Here is a 17,181-nt window from a genome sequence, read left to right as displayed (position 1 = left end):
GGCATTGAATATGTCACCAGGTGTTTGATATCTTTATGTTTTGGTCTTAGCTTTTTGCTTGCAACTAAACTGGAGCCTGTTTCGTGGAGCTTGACACTTCTGTGCTCCACACTCCCTGGAATGCTGACACATGCTCCACATTCCTGAAATGATGGTTGGATTTCCAGGAGCTTGGAATAACTCCTCTCTGCCCATTTCAGATCTAAATAGATAACGACAAATTTGGAGAGTTAAAAATCTGTGGAATCCATAATATGCTGTGATCTGATGATAACAATGACAGCAGTTATGTTTTGGCAGGCCTGCTTTGGGGTTCTCAAGGTACTGAGAAACCGTTGGATATGTATATGGTTTCTTCAAGACTTTAAGTGAATTGGAAGTTTTGGAAAGGTGAAAATCCTGAGCTTTAAGAGAGCATGTTCACCTTCTGCCATCCACATTTTTCTTTCTTTTCATGATGGGTGCTTGAATGCAGGTACCCAAGCATGGCCAGTGGCCTGACCTTCCTTTGCTTATGGGCTCTAGAAAAGAACGTGCATGACTCCATGTCTGTATGAGTGAATGAATCACTGCTCACACGGTTTCAGCTGGAAGTTATGCTTTTAAAAACTTGATGGCCCTTAAAGAGCAACTCCTTTCTCATTTAAATTTTGCCACCCCATGCGTCTTACTTTCAAGATGATTCAGGCTGTTTCAGGAATAAATGAGGGATGCTGAGAACAAGTCATAAGAATTATGTTATCCTGATCTTTTGCTCCTGACAACCTTGCTGATGTGCAGTGAAATATAAAGGGTTTAGAGCATGATTCACTATTAAACATTAAAGAGAAAAAGTTCAGCTATTCATAAATTAATGTTAAATCTGTTTTCTGCAGCCATTGTAAGGCTGGTGATAGCTCACTTGCCTGTACTCAGTAAAGAGCAATGCTCTCTAAAGAATCACATCACATCGCTTCTGCTGACAGCTATTAAGAAAAATATTTAAAATACCTCTTAAAATTGTATATGTAATTCTTGGTGAAGTGACATTGCATTTTTTTCATTAAGTCATCACCCTGTACTTGGACTGGAGTTTGTGACACACTAATTAACTCTGATTTAGCACAACCATTATTTCTGGAGTTAATGGTTAGTGAACATTGTCTAATATTATTATATAACCATTAATATGACTAAGGTAAAAAATGAGTTAAGTAAAATGGGAGGAAAGTTAACGTGGCAGTTTGGAAATACAAATAGGAATTTGAGTTTCCCAGCATTAAATAAAAACAAAAAATCTGCACAATCCATCTTTATAAAAACAAGGCATGAGGATGGACAATTCTTGACTTATTAAAAGATTCAGTTCAGGGTAAAATTCACTCCTTCTTGGGGGGATAGCTCCAGCTCCATGCATGTTGCAAATCTCATATTGCTCTAGTCCTTGGTATTAGCTAGTGTGTAAGAGTAATTTATTTTTTTTCTTCCAAGGAATTTGAGCCCTGAAGCCACAGCTTTCAATGAGGGGAGGGTCTGCACTGCCTCCACTGAGTGGGTCTGATGTGGACTCTTCTGTCTTGGTGCCAGTGTAAGCATTGGACAAGCAGTTTCTTCAGTCTTCAGACTAATGTGAAGGCATGCTGTCAGGTCATGTCATGACTCCAGGGTGAAACAAAAGCCTGCTTGAAGTCATGTTTTTTCTTTTCTTTCTTTTTCTTTTTGCTGCTCTGCCATCCCTGTGCTCCCGAGAGCTGCTTCTGCAGCGTGCTATAACTGCACCTTCTGCCTGCCCACCTCCTGGGACTGGAGGGAGAGGCAGAGGGTGGCATGTCTTGGCTAGAGAAGGCTTCTGGACACAGGGACACTTTGGGCAGAACCACCCAGGGAGCCCAGAGGAGTCCTTACTGGGGGGGCAGTGAGGGAGTATGGAAAATGTTAAAAACAAAATTGGCACATAAAAATGAAGCTGAGATGCCATTTTTTTTTCTTACTTTGCTTTATAGGCAGTGAATTTTCTGAGACCTGATACTGAGACACGGAAAGCTGTCTCTCCTGTTTCCCTCATCTACACAAGCTGTGACTTAAAGAGCAGAAAAAGCAGTGAGCCTGGTAAGTGGCCATCAAACCAGACACCTCCTGCCTCTCAAGGATCAGCACAGCAAAGTAGGACAACATGGAATAAATGTGGCACTCCCACCAGAAAGATCCAATAATGCTTTGGGGAAAAAGATTTAAAATGTTCTTTTAATAATAAGTCTTGTCGATTGGTATTTTTCTCTATTTATGAGAGAGACTTTGCCTGCAGGGAAGCTCTTTGCTTGTCTGAGTTCATCTAAGAAGATTAAGCTCCAAAAGTTCATGACTAAAAAGCTCATCTGCTTTCATCTTTATTCCTCACCTGAACATGTAATCTGATGAGGGATTTCTGTATAAATATATAGATGGGTTTTGACTTTGGCTGAACTAAGCCCAAGACTTATCTCCAACTAGCAGGTGGTGGAAACGCTGCTGAGATGGTATGTTTGTCAGCAGGAGTTATAAACTGTTTGTGCGCCAGCACATTGACGTTGTCTAAGGTTTGCCTTCATAGTCTATGCCAATGGGAAAAACGCTATGAGCATAACAGGGCCCACTGCAGGAACATCTCTGACTGATGTGGGGGCAAGGAGGTTTCTGATAGCTGTTGAGTTACATACATGGTGTCAGTTCCCCGCCCCGCTGTGCGTGCCCTCCTGATGCGCAATGCGGCATAAGCTGTTGTCTGAGAGAAGATACCTACGTCTGGTGGTTTGTCAGGGTATGTTGGGGTTGGACAGGCCACAGCAGATAGTCCTCAGGTGCCTCTGAAGAGTCTGCATGATTGTTCTTATAGCTTGTGGTGCTACTTGGTTCTGTCGTGCCCCCCAGTGCATCACACCAGAAACAAAAGGGAAACAGGCAGTGGGGTTAATCCAGGGCTGGCAATCTACCTCACCAGGCAAGCCGACCTACTGTCCTTGCTGCATCCCATGTTGAATCCCGTCATTCTTTGCTTGATCACAGGAGAAGAGCTCTGTGGTTACCTTTGCTTGTAACAACCCTTTTGATGACTAGAAAAAAGTAGAAAAGGTAAGGAGAGAGGAAGGATTTCACTTCTAAAATTAAATTTATCATACTACCATTCAGGTTCTTTGGTATGCAGTGGTACAAACTTGAAAACCTGGGAGGCACACTTAACTGCATTTAAGAAGGACCCAGCATCAATTCCTAATAGGCTCTATTATCTAATAGGAATGTGTTTACTGCATTCCAGCAGTGGTATAATTTTCTGCGTAAATATTCAAACAGGTCTGTTATAAAAAAAAATCTCTAAAAGTACTGGTAAATTTTTGAATACCATGAATTTTTAGAAGGAATTTTGAGTTAACCACCCAAACTAATTAAGTGAAATTATCCTAATTTGTTTATTATGTTAATGATCTGAATTAATTTATAGTAATTTAGCATGTATTACTAAAGATTTATTATGTTTCCCACCAAATGACTTAAGAGCTATAAATCCCATGGTTAAATGTAATTAGTGGAGACATATTTATCGAAAGGGATAATTACATCTGATAAAAGTTCTTCAGTTAGGCTTAATTAAAACAGATTATTCCCCCATAAATGAAAAGTAAATATGGTAATTACTGGATAGATATTCATTGCAGAAATGAATATCTCTGCATTTTAATTTTCTAAAGGGGAGGGAAACTAAACTATTTAACTGATGGCTTCTCAGTAAACTATGATTAATAATCCCTAGGAAACAGATATTTTTATAGGTGTAAACATTTTGCTAGTTAATGACTAAAGTGTAGACACTAGCTGGAAAGATCAACCATTAACTCATTTTTAAGTGGACTGTTTCTGCTTTGAACTAACAAAGAATTCTGGGAAAACTTTATTTTCTTCCAATAAGACTGTTTCTAGTTCATCTAAATAGCAGGACTCAGGAAAAAGCACATGATTTTTACTGATGATAATATGGGCATACTCTTCTTAGGCATACACTATATTTACAGTTGTTTCTGATGCTAACAGAACTTAATACACATTGCTACAAATGGAGAGATTAGATTGTAAATCTGTTTTTTCATAATTCATAAGTACATTGTGTTAAAAGCACTTTCTGCAGGGCTGTCACTGGTGAATCACATTGAAAAGAGAGGGCACAGCTGAGAGCAGCAAAAATACAAACACAAAATCAGGTTCTTTCCTTGGCTGGAATTACTTAATAAAAAATATTGGAGATATAGGGGAATAAGTGGGCTCTAACTCGTTGACTCACAGCTGTCTGGGTAAAAATGAGTAGAAATGGAGACATTTAAAACCAAATCATTGTCACAGAATGTGGCTTTGCACTGGAAAAATCAAGGCAGTGTTTTTGGCTGGAGGGAAAGAATGGCTTGTCCCCTAGCATTTTTTTTTGTTTCTTTTCGGTTTTAGAAACATGCTATGTGGATCAGTTGCTTTTTTTTGTCTGTCATTGAGATCTGCTGCTGTGTCTCCTGGGATATGTAATTGTGGTGGTATGACTGGATACACAATGAAGGGTATAAAATGTTGGGACTATTTATGAAGTACTTCGGGTCATTGCAGCTTATAAAAGGTCTTATGGATGGAAGAAACATGCATGACCCCAGAGAGCTGATGTCTGTGGTTGCCTGAGTCCTCTGAGAATATACAGAGAGGTCTAGCAGCAAAGTGTGCCCAGAAAAATGCTAGTAAGCATCCCCAGGAGGCTGTGCTGTGCTGGGGAATGGATGGGTCTGCAGAGCAAAGTGGCTGGAGAAGGAGAGGTTGTTCGCTGAGATGCAGCACTGCAGGGTTTGAGACTCATTTCAGATGAGTCACTGGCTGTCTCTTTTCTTCATGTGGCCAGAAGGTTTGGAAGCAACTGGGTGGCATTCTGGCAAAGAGTGTCTATGTTCAAAAATGGGATTTTGGCAGGGAGGTGCACACTGTTTATGAATTCAAATTGCATTCTGGCAGTAATTCATACTAACACATGGACAGAGATTTAGAAAGCATCAAAGCACTTTGGCACAGTTGGCTGAAGCCCCCTCTTCTTGTTTGCACTGCTGAGCCTGAGGTGGGCTCTTGGACCTGTGAGTGACAGCAGCCTCACCCCAGCACAGCATCTCCATGTACTTCTTCACCACATTATTCCAATGAAATGTTTCATTTTGGGATCACTGCATCAAGAAAAGCTTTCCAACTTTTTGTTTCAAAGTAGTATTTTTCATGGAAGAGAGTGACCTGAACTTGAAGGTTAAAGAAGAACAACAAAAAAGTTAAATAATCCATATAGCAAAGCCAAGATTATTTTCTTTTGGGTCAAATTAAATGTTCTAGATCAATTCAAAATGAATTTAGCAGAAGTCCCCCAACATGTTTTTCAGTTTGAGCAAGACAAGTCCCTTCCATCTCCCTAACATGTTTTCCATTGATCTCTTTCATACAGACAGCATGGGCTGAAAGTCAGGACTGGGATCAAGGGGTGCACCTTGTGGTCCTAGTAAGGAAAAAAACAGGTTAGGCACATGCATCGAAGGGAGCTGTTTTTTACAGCTGCTATTCAAGTGCAGATTTTGATTTTTGCTAGTTATTGTGGCTTATTCCTGATAATGAGAAACCTCCAGTGCTCTCTTGGCCTAAGGCAGGGATGGATTTACTGGAGGGGGGAATTCAGGGACTGTACCTAGCATAAGGAACTGTTAAAAGTCTCTGGAAGCATCTTGGGCTTTAAAAAGAAAAGAAATTGGGCGAGGATCTTGGGAGCTGGGCTGTGCAGAGCTGAGAGATGTGAGAAAACAGAGGCTTTGAGATGACATGCGGACTTACAGCACAGGAGGCTTTTCAAGGTTACCTGACTGGATTAATTCACCAAAATTCTGTATCATAAGGAAGGTAGAAATCTTCGAAATCTCAGTACAGTAATAGGTTTCTTTCCATTCTGAAATTAAAATGACTGTGGCTAAATTTTAAATTAGAATAATGTGCCATGCTCGGCAAACATAATTGTGCAGACCTTACATTTATATGCTTTTCAGACTTTTCACGATGTACATACCTGTAACAACTTTACATATTGCTGAACGTAAATGATAAACATCAATTCTTTATTAGCAGTAAAAGACGAAGTATTTAAACCACCGTGAATGGAAACTCCAGTATCCACTCAGTATTTTTTTGTCATTTAAGTTAGGAGTATCTCAGCAAGTTTGTGTAATATTGGTGATAGTACAACTTGCATAGCTTGAAAACCATGAAAATGCAAATGAAGAGGGATCATGCTTCTTCATTTGCATCTAGAAGAGAGAGTAAAATCTTTTTACTAGGCCTAGTAACTTCTGGGGAATTATACGAAAGGATGTTTTTTATAGAAATATATCTTGCTCATGCAATGGTCTTTAGTGAACTGACCCAGGGCAGCCGAAAAACACCTAAATTCTGGTGATCTTGGAAGGGCTTTTGTAGGAATCTCAGGACTGATGAATCATATTTGTGTATTTTGGGTTCACTAGGCACTTCAACCTCTGTCCTTAGAGGTTGTCAAGATTAACAGCTTTTCCAACAAGGATGCACCGTCTCCCCTCTTCTATCCACATAAATCCCTGTCCTTAGAAGCTCAGTAGACCATGTTATATTTTATTTGACTGCCTCCATGTGTAAGGGAGGTACTCTGGAAGTGTTTTCTATAAGGAGAAGGGAAAAAACAACAACAACAACAAAAAACAACCAAACGAAGCCAAAAAGAACCCACCCACAAATCCAAAAAGCGGACCTGACCATGTCTCATAAACAAGACTGGTGACACAATGATACAGAACAGAGCCTGGATGGAGATTGAAAGAGGCAGCTTTTCTCTAAAGGATTTCTTCAGAAAGAAGAGGTGGTGAATACTGTATGAAGCAGCTGAAGAAGCTGACTGTTGCGGTTCAGTGTCCACGGATGCTCTTTATGAGGTTATACTCGGAGTTTAATTTGGACTGCACCGTAGTAAGATCCAGTTCACTTTGAAAATACAAATGCTCCTGTGCCGTATATCTTGAAGGGTTCTTCTCTGTTCTCCACTGATGTCTGATCTGAATGACGAACCCACATTTCTAAAGGAAAATCCATCAAGTTGAATTTACCACAGCAACAATGCCAAAGTGTGCCTGATATGAGTGACCTTATTTAGTGAAGCTGGATGGTAATTTTTTTAATCAGAACAGCTGTTTTGCTGAAAAGGGCTGTTTTAATGACAACTCGTCCCCTATAAATAGGATTGCTCTCGGGGATTTTTTTTTTTTTAAATTTGGTTTAAATGCTCAAGTTAAGTTTTATCATTTTGGCATTTTTCCCAAGATGAATGGCAAAGACATTTCAGAATGGTAACAGTTTCTGTAAAAATGGAAACTACATTTAACTTATTATCAAGGCCACTTGCTATGAAAGTATTTAATTAAAGCATTCCTATTTAAATACCTATTTGAAAGAAACACATTTTATATTAAATTTCCATTAACTTTGAAGATTTTACTAAAGAATCTTAAAGAAATCATCAAAGTTTGCTGTTGTGTCCAATTAATCACAGTTCCATATAATCATTTCTTACAACTATACTTAACATTTCCTATTGCCATAAAACCAGAAACAGCCATAATCAGTGTAATCCAAGTATTTTCAGTCTCATATTCTGTTTTTGGCAGTGATCTGTAGCAGGCTTTCAAAGAAAGAGTAGAAGAAGAGAATCACTAAATGGCGACTTTTCTCCCCAATTATCTTTACAGATTGTGGCAGTTGTGGCTTAGGGAGTTTTGTAAGTTGGATGTAATGTTCAAGTAATCATATATAATATCTTTCTTCCATTAACTTGTCTATTTTTTCTTCAAAATTGTCAGAACAGTTGGTACTCACAAGATCCTGTGGCAAGGAGATTTAAGAAATAATTTTGTTTTTGGTGAAAAAGGAGCTTCCTTTTGCTTGTTTCAGACTGGTTTCTGCCATTTTAATTTTTTACATGCCTTTATCTTATATTTTGGGAAATAGTGGTAAAACTGCATTTTATAGGCTTTTTTTCATATATTTGATCGTTCGGGTTACTCCCTTCCATTGCTTTTCCTGGTTCTGCTCTGTCAATTTTGGGGTTGTCTACGGAGATGGCACGCGTAGATTTATATAGTCAACAAAGGTTGTTTCTGTTTTTTATTTTTAAATTAACTATTGCTTTCCTAATAGGTTCTAGCATTGTATTTACATTTTTTTTACCATCATTTAAAGTAAGAGGATCTTTCTAGAGAGCTTCTCACAGTTACTTTAAAATCTTTTCTAAATAGTCATAGTTAATCCAGAGATAACTGAGGTCTTACGTATTTCTTCTTCATGACTTTCATTTCTTCACATTTTAACTGCCATTCTCTCACCCGCTTACTTTACGTACAAGATACCTCAGAACCACTTTTAGTTTTGAGTAGCAGGAATAGCTTTGTATATTCGGTGAAATTCCTCACCTGAGGAGTTGCATTGGTTTCCCTGTCATGTGCCAATGCAGTGAGCAGATCCCATGGGACAATTTCTTCCTTCCTACCCTCTGTTTGCTGCCTCTGATCCTGTTGGTGGGTGCAGGAATACCATCTTGTTTCATCCCAGTACACCCGCAGCTCTTAACAAGGTTTAGATAAAGAATATGACCCAAAGCTTCTGTGAAGTAGGAGCTACAATATTTCACCCAGGTCATTCCTGTTCACAAACTTACCAAATCCTTCAAAGTATGTTTGTGAGTCAAGATTTTTTTTCTTCTAACGATAGCCATTTTAGCAGTTTTTTATTGTATTAAATTTATTTAATTGTCTGCTAATTCTGTTCTGTTTCAGCCAACCAGTCAGATTTAATGGACCTAGCTCCTTCATCCTGTGAAGCCTTTTAAAAACTGCTTTTTTTCATTTTTTCTGTCTTTAATACTGAGCTGAATGCTCAGTGATAGGGTACATGCCACAGTAAGTACTTTGGCTATTTCATATCCAATACTATCTTGATGCTGGTGACTTGTTACTACTAATTTTATTCATTTATTCTGAAACTTCTACTGACATTTCAGTTTGACACGATTCCTCAGACATATTTCCTGTGTAGAAAAGAAAAAAAGGAGTTGAAAAATTCACTGATAGCTGAACATCCTTAATCTCTTCCATCAAGAAAGCTGATGTAAAGAATGCAGTTAGGGTTGGATTTTTCTTTTTCTTTTCTTTTTTGATTTTTTGCAACGGTTTTATCTTCCTTCAATCTTTCTTTAATAGCTCAATTTCTTATCAGTCCTGCAGACTCTTTGGTAGGATTCTTTTTTGGATTGTGGATTGAAAAAGTTTTTGCTATTTACTTTTTTTTTGTCTATAACATGTTGACGGTTAGAAATCCTTTTTTTTTTTGTCCTACTTTCTTATATCTTCTTATCTAAAGTGTCAGGGTTTCAACTTGGCTCTTTTACTGTTTTGGATCTGATTTCTCCTTTTAAAGAAGAATGTCCTCTGTCTCTTATTGGACATTTTTATTGTTGTCATTTGTTTGTTTTTGATTCTGGTTTTATATCAAACTTTCTTTGATCATTTTGAAAGGATAGGTGGCAAGCATTTCCTCTGAATATCTCATTTAGCTTTCTAAATAGTCCCCATGCAACCCATAAATGTCTTCCCTTTTTATCTTCAATCTCTTAGTTCCCTATTAATCATTTTTAGGTGTCTCTTCTATTAGAGTTAAGCATTACTATAGATCTAATCATCCTTATCACATCACTGTCACTGTCTCAGTTATGATCAAGAGTAGTACTGTTCCTCATATGTGTGCATGGAATTTCAGCTCATATGAATCCTTTACAGTAAATATTTTCACCATAAGTATTTTCTCAGCTAGGTGTTGAACTTCTGCTCTCTCTGGTCTCACATTAAGAACAAGATGCTTTTCTGGGCTGGACATGTGCTGTCTGTCTGTAGCTTTAGTTTTGCCTGTTTGAATTCCCTCCTTGCCCTTTCAGTCTTGCTGATGCCCAGGCTGGCCATCACTGCAAGCTCTTCCTCCAATACTCAGCTGATGTACCATGGCCAACTGTAAAGTTTATTTATTACTTGTGTGTTTGTGTGTATAAAAAAATGTGTAGTGTGCATACACCATTAACCTGACATAAACCAGTAAGGGAATGTTTGTTTGAAGTGTTGCTGAGGAGGGAGAGCCAAAGGTATACTGACATCTAGCATGGAGAAATTTCGGAGGTGTTAGGAACAGTGTTTTCTTTAGAATTCTCTTTAAAAGCATACAAAGCTAGGGCTTTTATCTAAGAAAAGGAAGGAAAGCTCCTCTTTTCCTGAGCAACTCTACTTGTAAATGAAAAGAGCTTACCCTAATCCCTGCAGCAAGTGGTGATGAAAACCAAGAAATCCAACAAGAATAGGCCTTTTTCTGCAGCAGCACAAGAATCCTTGGGCCAGTTAATTGTTCCTTTTTTCAGTGGCTTAAATTACAAGATCTCTTGCATATTCTCGACCTGTAGTAAAAGAACATGACTAGTCATCTTCGGTATTACAATTCCTTATGGGATGCCCCATCATCCGACAGCAAAGAGTCATTGTAGGAAGCTAATAGTGCCTGAAGGTATAATAACCTCTGAGGGGAAAAAACAGCTTGAAGATGATGATCATTAAAAGCCAAAGCATTTTCTTTGACATACTACACCAGATAAGACTGGATTATGGTTGTTATTGAATTACTATTGTAGAGGAAGTAGCTATGAATTGATGTTGTTAATTTTTTTAGGAAATGTTTTAAATTGAATGTATTTTCCTTTGATAAAAATATATATATTTCTCATTTTCTAGGTAGCATAAGCCACTTTAGAAATTGGGGGGAGTAGCAGAATTTTGTTTTCTTTTGTGATGTCTATAATAAATCATAGTATGGCATGCACATTATCATGCTGTTTTTATTAGGATGTTTTGAGTCTTGATTTTTTTATGATGTATCAGGACTGATCTAATTTTGGAAAAACAAAGCCTTAGGGTTGTCCAGACATGCCCGATCAGCCAGATGGTTCTCTCCTTAATGGGAAGGCTTTGTGTTTGCTTGGTATAGATACATGTTCTGGTGCTCATGATGCTCCTCTTCACACACTTCATAAATTGTGGTATCTTGAAGTTTGAGTGATGACCTTTTGAACAGAGTGTTTTGGGCAGTTCAGGTGTAGAATGCTAAAACTATGGTAAAAGCCTTGGGACTGTCGCAGGTTGAGCGCTCAACATTATATGTTCCTTCTAGCAACTTTGGTCTCACTCAAGTTATGTTTACCTGGCCTCATGACAGAAATCAATCTAAATGCAAAACTGATTTCCTCAAGTTGTTTCCCTCAGTAATTTCTTTCTTTCGCTGTCTCTTGCACGCACACCTGCTCATTTGCACATGTACAGACAACAGTCTAGTAGGTACAGCTAATGTATAAGCCAATCAATCTGTGTCTGGAGGAAAATAGATTGTTTATTTCCATACCTAATTACTTCTTATTAAAGAGCAACAGAAATTTTGACAGGACAAATTATTTTCTTACATAAGTAATGAGAGAGTGACAGGCCCTCATAGGGAATGTGGAACACAACACAATAATAAATTCTTTAATAAAAAGGATAGGTAGTTTTTGTGGATTTTTTTCCTATAGAAATATGGGTGATACTACCAATGTTCAAAAGATAGAAAAGGGATATAACATAAGCCCCTATAAGTAAGAAATCTGTCCTCCATCATGGTGAAAATGCCATGGGGAAATCCTGCAAGACAAAATGAACAGAACGATCAGTTAATACTAGCTCTAGGCTGCTAGATCCTGGGATGAAAGGGACATTAAAATCTGTGTTTTATGGCAATGAGAGGCAGCAGGTTGAACAGGATCAAAACCACAGTATATATATTCACAGTAGTAGAAGTCCTACTGTAAAGAGATAATACTCTCCCTGGATGGACAGTGGCTGAAATACTGAATAGGTGAACATCGAGAAATACCTTCTCTGCTTGATGGATCTGATAGGAGCGAGATTCTGTACCTTTACAAAAAAAAAGAATAGTAGAAACAGGAACTGAGCAATACCTTCCTATATGTAAGCCCCTGCCCACTGAGCTGTTCCCTCTTCTTACCAGAGATGCAGTGATGCCCCCGTTTTCAATGTAAGAAAATGACTAACCAAACTCTGCAGAAGTTACAACTAGGTGGACTTGAAAGAATAAACTACTTTTCCCTCCCTTTTCTAGGAATCAAGAGGACTGAAAATATCACAGTTTTGCTAAGTTGATTTAGGAGAAATCTTGAATTCTGTGTTTGACAAATAAGAAGAAAACTGAGATAAAGTCTGATAGCAGGTAGGGAATGCATAACATGTTACAGAAGTGTAGGAACAAACAGTGATTCACTGTGGGCTGTTATAAGAAAGTGACTTACCAATTCATAAATTCACAGTAAGCTTGCTTTTGCATTATCATCTCTGGTCCTAAGGACTGATAATGCACAGCACAAGCCATCTCCAGTCCTTTCAGTCTCTGTTACCTAAGTCACAGAGTTTCCTTCTTCATGCTCATGCTTCCCTTTTCCCCTTCAGCATATGTTTGCTGTCTGTTCCTGTTTCTTTACATCAGTGGAGGCACTTGGGCTGAACATAGGAGTAAGGGCAAAGACCTGTAAGCTGCTCCTGGAGTAGCCCCACCACCCCTTCTTTGCCTCTCAGTGTAGCCCTATCCAAGGGTTAAAGAGAGTGGGCGTGCTGCTGGGGGACAGGCATGTCTGCTGTCTGCCCTCAGGACCAGATTGGAAGAGAAGTGCTGCAGTGACGACTCCTTCCCTCTTATTTTTACATCTTGGGCCTTATGAGCACCCCTGAGCCACGGAGTACAGTGTGATACTTCCTTTGCTTTTTCACATGAAATCAATTTTTAAAGCAGACCAATTACAGGAAATGTTTACAGTGTTTCTCTACTGCAGCTAACATTAAACATTTAGCAGCTCTCCTCATGAAGCCGTACTGGAATCCGGTCCTGCAGCGTGCTGGAAGGGGTCAGTCACTGCCACATGCCAAAGTGGTCCTTTAGGAATCAGCGCAGAGTGAGCGGGGGGGTACCAATGCTCGCAGTGCTGCTGAGAGCTGTAGCATGCCTGACGGAGGGAGACTGGGACCCCGTGGGCTGCAAAAGAAATGGGGTGGTGTGGAAAACACCCGACTACACTGCTGCTGCCGAGACTGGTACAATGCCTGTGCACAGACCCAAGGAACCATGCGCTGGTTTTCCACATGCTCTCTGCCTGGCTTAGCCTGTGGAGAGGCATGTTCAAACACTCAAGTCTGCAGGCAGCCCACCATCATTTAGACTGCCTTTTTTGTGCTCTCCTATTGTTTAATTGCGTATGAATTGTGGATGCCCCATCCCTGGAGGTGTTCAAGACCAGGTTGGACACAGCCCTGGGCAACCTGGTCCTAGTGGATGGCATCCCTGCCCATAGCAGGAAGGTTGAAACAAGATGATCTTTAAGGTCCCTTCCAACCCAAGCCATTCTATGAATTTGTGACGTGGTAAGGACTTTCATATCTTTTGTGGGATGGAGATTCACCTAGCCATGTCATGTAGCTTAAAAGCAGTGCAAATCCACAATGTGCTGTAGGATCTTATGGAAACATGAGCCAATGCTGACCGGTGTCACTAGCTGAAGTGTGGTGGAAGCTGTGCTTGCCCAGCACCTACGTCTGCTACCTAGACCTTTCTTGGGTGGGGTTTAGTACCTCAATGCTGCCCCTTCTGAAGAGGGAAGGAATTTTGGCCAAAGTTTAAAAAATAAAAAATAAAATTAAATTCCCCTTGCTCAACGAAGATTTGAGTCAGAGCTCTGCACGGTATTTAGCTGATTTCCCCTGACTGTTAGGAGTGGGACTGCAGCGGGGAAGATAATTACTGAAACACAATTTGGCTTTTTTCTTGTTAGCAACCCATGTCTGAGAGGGATGAGCATAGAACAAATTTCAGCCCCTGCCTATGTGCACAGTGTTACACTGCCTCAGTCTCACACTGACACTGAAATAATTGCTACAATTATAAGTAGGCCCTCTTATAACAGCGTGCTGATTATTTACACGGTGCAGAGACAAGCTTTCCTCTTGCGTTCTCATGCAGGCTTGGAGTAAGATGAATCTTTCCTGCCGTTTGGATGAGACAGCAGAAGCAAACACAACATCACCTTTAATTAGCAACAGATAGGTCTGATTCTTTAGTCATACTGATTTTACAACATTGTAATTTTATAAATTTCCATCAACGTCCTCTAAATATGTACCACCTGAAATGGAAAATGCCTGCTTGATGTGCAGATTAAGTCTTGGAAGCAAGAAGCACGGAAATTTAAAGCAGAAGCTGGTCCATGGGAAAGGAATAGAAATGAGAAAGAAGAAGAATTATCCTGCTTTAACCTAATGTTGTTAATCTATATTGCCCATTATAATCTCGAGTGTCCTGCTTAGTGAAGTATGCAATCTGTAGTGCTGGTTCCTGCACAAGCAGTGTATCTAATATAAAGGACTGGCTCAACATCCATCATAATAATTACTGTGTCATAATTTTCTGCCCTTCCTACCTCTGCTGCAAAGAGATAGAATAGGCCTTTCACGTGTTTGAGAATTTTCACTAAAATCTTTCTTTTTTTTCAATATGGAAATCTGTATTTCTGCCCTATTTATTTTGCAGATTTGACCTGACATATTGAAATATACTTTACCGGAGGTGGAGAAAGTGTATTTGAATATCTGAAAAAAAATGTTAATTTCATTTAATATCTGAATTTGGTTGACTGCACTGAAAGGGATCAGTAAGCGTGTTGGAAGTTACATTTGAAAAACGCTCCCAACAAAACCTTTCATTCAACCACCCACAGATTCAGTTTGACTCTAGGGTTAAATATGAAGCAGCTCAGAGTGGTTAAAATGTTTCTCTGCTTTAAGTCTTTTGTATTGAAGGAGAGGTAAGCAATTTTAACAGAAGAGTGTGAGCTTTCCCAGGTCTGTGAGGTGACACCGTTTGAAGTTGATGGTTTGGTCCCACTTCCATGTGCGTATTTTTGCGGCAGCTTCATGGTTTTATTTTTTATTTTTTAATTTATGTTGTTATTTCTCATAGCTGTGGAGTAAAGTTTGAAAGTGTGATGTGTGTGAAACCAGCCCAGTCAAGGTTCAACAGAGTCTGTAGGGAGGCTGGAAGGGGACCGCTGAGCAGTTCCTCTCAAAGGCAGGTTTCCTCCTCCACAGATGACTTGACCTGTGCCGACAGGACTGTGCAGCACCACCCAAGCATGTCCACCATTTTCGTATTGCACCCAGGCAAGATGTGTCCATCTGGGCAGCAGAAAGGTAGCACTGCCCTGTTCCTGTGTGCGTAGCTGATGCCCAGGACTCTCCGGGTTGCTCTCAGTATCTTGGTGTTTTGTTATCAATCCGTTTTCCTTCAGAGAGACCCCCATGTGCTTCTTTGCTGTTGCTGATAAGAAATACTTCTGCTCGTGTTTCTGAGGTGCTGTCCTCACAATTAATGAGCTTTGTTACAGATAAGATGCTAGAGGCTGCAAAGCAGTGGTTTATGCCTGCATTTGGGATGCATTGGTGAAGACCAGACATGTGCTGATGGGAAAGTAGCCACAGGACACAGGGCAGTACCTTCAAAGACCCTCGGCTGTAGGAAAATCAGACGATAGCTTTTGGAGATTTAAGAAGGCTTGTATTTTTACATTAATACTTTGCTAAGGGAAGTCTGCATAAAGGGCTTTATTACACAAGAAAATAATTTGGTCGCTGAAAAGCAATAAAAAGATTTCTTTGTAAATGTACCGTAATAAGTGCTACTGAAGAAAATATAAAGGCTTAGTTCCGCAAAGGGATCCACTTGACAGAAAACATAATTGAGATCAAGACCTGAAGTGACCTGAGTCTACACTCAGGTTTTGTGGCTGTTATTGTTTATACATTTTGTTTTTATTTTTAACTATAGGAACATTTTTTTTTCTGCCTCCTGATGTTTTACAAATTCCATCTTTTTGATGTGCTATTGCATAGGAAGCAAAGAATAGCTTTGGCCTCTGCTTAGGACGCCCAGTAAACATGCTCAATTTTTAAATGGAAAAAAAATAGTGATAGCACTAGATCTTTTCATTTAGTCTGCGTAGTTTACTGATAATTTCTTTGACTTTAAGAATTGGTACCTTCCTCATGTTCACATTTTTTTCTTTAATATGCTTCTGTATGCAAGAGCTTTGGAAACAAGCCTGCCTACCTACCTTTATACACGTGAGTTGTCTTATTAAAAGCAATGACCTTCCTGGGTAGATCCACTTGTATTTTTCTTTCAAATCTGAAAATGTTTGCAGGATGGCTGTGGGGAGGAGCTTGTGCCAGCCTAGACAGCATTCTGTCACTGCACAAGGCGTACTTGCTGCAAAACACACAAAAATATTTTTGTCTTTCATCTCTTTCAGCTACTGGAACCTTAAAAAGTACAAAAAAAAAAAAAGATCAAATAGGAATGTGATGTTTAAGTAGATGATGTCTCTTTTAAAGATATAAAAGATGATTAGATTGAATATGAGCCCCAAGGATCTCCGTTGCAGAATGAGCTGCCATCCCACAGTACAACCTGGGAGAGATTTTCTACTGCAAAGGAAAATTCAGCAGCCTCAGTAGCAAATGTTGAGCTCAGCTGCAGCTGGCATTAAGACTAAATTTTTGAACATCTGAATATTGAAAGCCTTTTAAACTCGCCCAATATTATTCTATTACTGGAACAAATCTAACAGTAAATTGAAAAAAAAAATAGGAACCTTCTAAAAAATATGCCTTCCCCATCCATTCTCAGCCTCAGTATTATGTAAAGATGACAGTTATCAGCTATGTAGAAGAGCAGCTATATTAAATGTTAAATAACCTTTAACAGCACCAAATATTTAATCATAAAAAATTAAATTGACAGTGGTGTGGTTCACATAGTATCCCCTCGAAAGCCTGACAGCATCATTTCTCATATATATTGATAAGTACAAGACATCCATAAAATCGTAGGCTCTGTAGCCTTCTATTTATGAGAGGCTATCTAAAACTCATTCATTGCAGGTAATATCAGTAAGTCAATTCAGCTTAGTCT

At 39.2% G+C, this 17,181-nt stretch overlaps 1 protein-coding gene across 11 annotated transcripts in view; it reads left to right on the top strand.

Moving 5' to 3' along the window:
- Positions 1 to 17,181, top strand: part of LOC308200301 (uncharacterized protein) — a 234,760-nt gene that overhangs the window by 40,175 nt on the left and 177,404 nt on the right. The window contains exons 2-7 of one of the 11 annotated variants that reach the window (XR_013955455.1): positions 1,471 to 1,567; positions 1,983 to 2,088; positions 3,022 to 3,087; positions 12,271 to 12,378; positions 14,176 to 14,259; positions 14,370 to 14,951. The gene's annotated coding sequence lies outside the window, so the exon portion shown is untranslated. The other 10 variants (XR_013955454.1, XR_013955458.1, XR_013955453.1 and 7 more) reach the window with 10 other exon arrangements.

Source organism: Anser brachyrhynchus, assembly GCF_964034855.1.
Source record: "Anser brachyrhynchus genome assembly, chromosome: 10".
In the NCBI taxonomy this organism is placed as follows: domain Eukaryota; kingdom Metazoa; phylum Chordata; class Aves; order Anseriformes; family Anatidae; genus Anser; species Anser brachyrhynchus.
This window is presented reverse-complemented; position numbering and strand designations above follow the sequence as displayed.